This window comes from Lasioglossum baleicum, chromosome 6 (assembly GCF_051020765.1).
Source record: "Lasioglossum baleicum chromosome 6, iyLasBale1, whole genome shotgun sequence".
NCBI classification, from domain to species: domain Eukaryota; kingdom Metazoa; phylum Arthropoda; class Insecta; order Hymenoptera; family Halictidae; genus Lasioglossum; species Lasioglossum baleicum.
The window spans coordinates 10,290,676-10,295,762 of record NC_134934.1 but is presented as its reverse complement, the minus strand read 5'-3'; positions in this window follow the sequence as shown (position 1 = coordinate 10,295,762).

Sequence of the window (5,087 nt, the reverse complement as noted above, 5' to 3'; positions counted from 1 at the left end):
CACCTCTGGTTCCTCCGGTCCTCCTGGCGCTCCTGGTCCCGCAGCACGTCCGCTCACGCCGGTCCCCACGCCCCGACTGACTGACTGACGGAGAGCTCTCGCCGAGCTCGAGCGGCGCCCCCACTCTGCCGAATATCGATCGATGTCGATCGCCGTGACAATTATTGAAAAATTTATTATTTCCAGCTGGTTAATGTTTATCACAATTCTATTTTACAGCGATGTCCACAAGCAATCCCTTGGCTATCTGACCACCTAATTTTTTAGTCAAAGTGGCTAATAGTTTTCGTGATACGGAATAACTTTTAAACCATAACATTCGCACGCATTCATTTATTCGATACAATTCACAGATAAATTTATTATATCTGGCTGTTTAATGTTTATAACAATTCCTTTTTCTAATGATGTTAACGAGCACTCCCTTGACCACCTTGCCATGTAATTTTTTCGTAAAAATAGACAATAAAACTCGAAATATAGAATAACTTTTAAACCATGAACATTCGCACGCATTAATTTATTCAAAAAAGTAAAGTCTTTTCAAAATATTTCTGTCCAGATCGATTCTTGGGACATTTATGTATAAAAAAGTGAAAGGTAATAATTCTCGTTTATGAAATGTTTTGAAATTACAAACTGATGTGTCTCGTATAAAATTTGAAATAGGAATTGTTGATTTTCCTAAAAAATTATGCTTCAATAATATATTTCTAGGAATTCTTTGTCCTTGAGTTTTGCTTTTAATATTGAAACCAACATCGTCTGAAATATCTGCTCGGTACAGAATGTAACAATTCATGATGATCAATATGGTTCCGTGACGATTTGCCTTCTCACCGACGAGAATCTCCTCAGTAGCCTTCTGCACCGACGAGATCATGTCGATGGCCTTCTGTTTCTCACTCCAGTCAGAATATATCTTAGAGGGCGTAAGAGAACACCGAAATATTCGAGTGACACAAACTCCCATAAGGCTGGCAGTCTTTAATAGTATCTGGTCGGTGGCACAGGGGCTGTGATACAAGCATTCCTCTTCCTAAAAAACTGCACTTACCTCTGACTGATTCGACAGAACCCTGTATCTCTTTTCTACCCCATCGCTGAGGGATAATGTAGGAACCGTTCGCCACGGTAACCAATCCACGGTGTCCTTTGAAATATTTGCAGCGTCCTTAAAAAATTCTGATTTCATCAGAAAGCGATTCTGATCGTGAAACGATTCAAAAATTCCAGCAATGTTTGCCAATAGGCGAACTGAAAGAACGGTGAATCCGCGATTGGGCAATCAGGCGTACGCTGGTCCCGTAGGTGCACCCTCTCGCAGGGAGGAAATCTCCGAAGGGTGGCTCTGGCCGCGTGACAGACGACTTCTCGCGGGGACGCGTTATTCAGATTTCTCTATTCGATTATGCAAATTAATGTGAGACACATAAAACTGTCTGCGAACGCGGGCGGAGAACACTGGGCGGTAGTCTAAGGAAAACGAGTTTTATGCGTCTTCGGAAACAAAAGTCTGTCGGCGCCAATCTTTCTTCCCTGTTGGTTCCCTAACTCCGCAAGGTTTGTTGTTCCCTTCTCTTCTGGTTCGGGAACGTCGTAACTTCTGGCATGGTGCCTCTCTGCTACGGGGGGTGAAAGAGGGGTTGCATCTCGCGTTCGTTCCCTTCGCTCTCTCCCTGTCCGTGCATATGTCTCCCTGTAACGGGAAATATTGCGGCCAAGATCGGTCGCGATTCCTCCGCGACTTCAGTCCTCGGGCAATCGAACTTTCGTATCGCGTTCGATCCGATGTCTCGTTCGAGGAACATCGAATGCCTCTGTTTATGCATTTCCTTTGCTTTCGTTCCTCTCTCCCTTCCTCGATCAATCACCGCCGCGAAAACTGTCCCCTAAATTGATGCTACATCAAGATTCGGGATCAGCCTTTTAGTAAAAAGTGACGCGAGCCTTCCTTTACCTTTATTCCTCTCGACGAAAAAAATTACAAAAAGTTGCTGCGATCTCTGAGATCCATGCACGGTGCGTTTCTTCGCATTTTTGCAACGTTCAGGACTTCTTTGGCGTCTGCAGTTTCCGTATATTGTTCGCAATAATAGAAATTAGTTTATGTTATCGGCGCACAGGTTCGATCCAAAATTAAAACAAAGCAATTAGCGAACTAAACTGGTTTTAGTTCGTGCCAGCATGGAATACAGTTGCAACTTTAAACACTTGTAAACAATTTCCACATAGCATACGCAAAATTCTTTTGAATATGATCCATACTTGGATCGAAACGTTGAGAAAAATCTTTTAAATTGCAAAATTGCTTTGTTTTCGTTTTGGATCGAACCTGTGCGCCGATAACATAAACTGATTTCTATTAATTCGTTACGATCGACAAAACGGAATATTTATTGTTCGTATTCTCGTATTTTCACCTGTAGTTCCGTATCGATCCCGACTTCGCGTTGTAGGGCAAGAGATCGATGTATCGAATCATTTAACTCTTTCAGAACCAGATGGACTTATAAGCAGACTGCGGATCTTTATGTGGAATAAGAATTTTCTGCTTTTGTTACGAGTAACCGCGGATTTGATGCATTTATGACAAAATTGGGTACGTACAATTTAAAACAGCGGAGGTATTGGAAAGATTTAAGGCCACCAGTGTGTTAGATTCACCTTAATAGGATAATTAAAAGAAGAATGAAATTGTTATTTGGTTCCTGTGTCTTGCAATCAATGCAAACATTTTTTATTTTGCATAAAGAAGCTTCCCATTTCTCGATAATGCGTGCGATGGGGTTCTTCAGCAGTCGAAAACTCTAGATAGAAGATCAATCGAGGCCGCAATCGCCCTGAAAAGTGCTATTTTTACGTTCACGAGGCGTAATCTGCACCGTAATTTGCATTATTCGGAAGCATACAGCTGCGCATGTAGCTATTTTCATAAAGCTGCGACAGCTACATGCTGCTGAATAATGCAAATTACGCCTGGTAAACGTAAAAATAGGACTTTCGAGGACGATTGTGGCCTGGATTGATCTCTGCATCTTCAACCACCGCTTTTTTAAAACAATTATACAATTATAAATAGAGATTGATGCTATTCAATTCTCTCAATCTTTATACACTGTGACAAATTGCGGCTATTCATTTTTATCATAAATGCAAACAATCCGCGAACATATTTCCGAGGTACGACAGTATGTACCGACGAACCTTTTATAGTTAGAGCGTCGATCGCGGCCATGCTGCGATTGGAAGCATCCGCCATTAAACGGAGCCTTCCTCTGTTTCTCAGACAAGCGGATTCGATTGGCAAATCTCGCAAAGATCCCGAAAAACGCTTTCGCTCGAATTAACGAAGTACCGACGAACCTTTTTATAGTTAGAGCGTCGATCGCGGCCATGCTGCGATCTTGCAAGCATCCGCCATTGGCCGGAGGCTTTCTCTGTTTCTCAGAGAAACGAACTCGATTTGTAAATCTCGGGCGGCTCGCGAGTAACGTTTGCGGTTGCTCGCGAGACCCGAACGGTTCGAATATTTTTAATGGTGGTCATGGTGGCCGGTCTCCTCGGGCAAAAAGTCGCGCGACAGAGGCGCGGCGGGGCGAGGCGGTGCGGTAGAGCAGGGAATCGCTCGTACGGTACGATAAGTATGGTAATACGTTAGAATTAAAAAGTCCGTTTAAGCCGGTAATAATTCAAGATCCGCGGGTGTATCAAGGCGAATAAGCATAAATGAATAATTGCGCGATAGATAATTTAATGTGCACGCTGCACGTCGGCCGACGCGTCGCGTTTTATCCAGGACGCTCCTTCGGGCCCCCGGGGTATCCTTCGGCTGGAGAGATCCTGGTCGCGATGCTGGTCGGCCGCGGATCTCGAAACCGTTAAAAAATTCGAAAACATTCGGAACATTGCGCGAGGTTTTTGCTATCGGGCCAGCGTTCGATCGTGATTGGCCGCGCGGACACGAGTGACAGGTGACAATAGGGGTTCGATGGAGCCTGTCGGCGAATAAATATCTCGGACGCGCGCGCCAGAGAATGCATCGGAACGACCGGGATTGTAATTTCACTCGGATGATTTGTAATGGACACGGGGCGAGGTGTTTTACCGGGCTGCGGCCCGATATCTGTCCGGATTACAGCGTCGTCGTCGTCGTCGGGTGCTGTCCCGTGACCCTTGCCTCGTAAGTTCGACGCGAATCGACGCGTCCAGCCATTGTTCCGCAGGTCGCGTCGGTTTTATCGGGGCCATAACCCACGGAAAATTATGCGAGTTTGTCGGCAATGTCTCCTGCGAAGGTGGACCGTACCTCGAAACGAATGGACCGCGAAACAATCATCGGGTTTCGACGCGTTCCCAGACGAACGACCGAGTCGGAAAACTGACTCCCGGGTTGGGGGGGGGGGGGGGGGGGGGAGCGAGGAGATTTTCGCCGGCGGTGATGCGCTCCGCCGGTGTGTAACCTAGTTTGCGAAGTCGTTTATGCATATCCAAGCAATTTTCTTACGGTTTTGGTCGTGTTAAAATATGTATGGAATCGAGTTAAGCCGCGGTGCAGTCCGGCGGCGGGCGCAGGAAGCCGCGGAAGCTGTTACCGAGCCATTTGCATGGCATCAACGCGATTTCGTTAAAACAACCCCTCCGTCCTCCGTTTTCTCCCTTTCACGGTGTCTGCCGCACCGGTAGCCCTCCCCGCTCTCCCTCGACAACTCGATTTACCGGGCGCAATCTAAATACACGGTGCTCCATTACGCTGCCAACAAGGCCCGCCAAGCTCTGGCCTGCCTGCCTGCCTGCCTGTCGCGGGATATTTCGTCGAATGTTGACATTCGCGTAGCTCTTCGTTTTTACCGTCGCCTCACGTATCTTGGATACTTTTAACGTTTTAACCTCGTCCGCTCGAAACCGGGATGATTTTTATATCGATTTACGACAACTTTTTCTTTCGTCGAAAGCTGATAACAAAGGAGATAATATCTTGATCGTATACGTGGCCCGCCGGGCGATTTTATATATTTTAACTCTTTCAGAACCAGATGGACTTATAAGCAGACTGCGGATCTTTATGTGGAATAAGAATTTTCTGC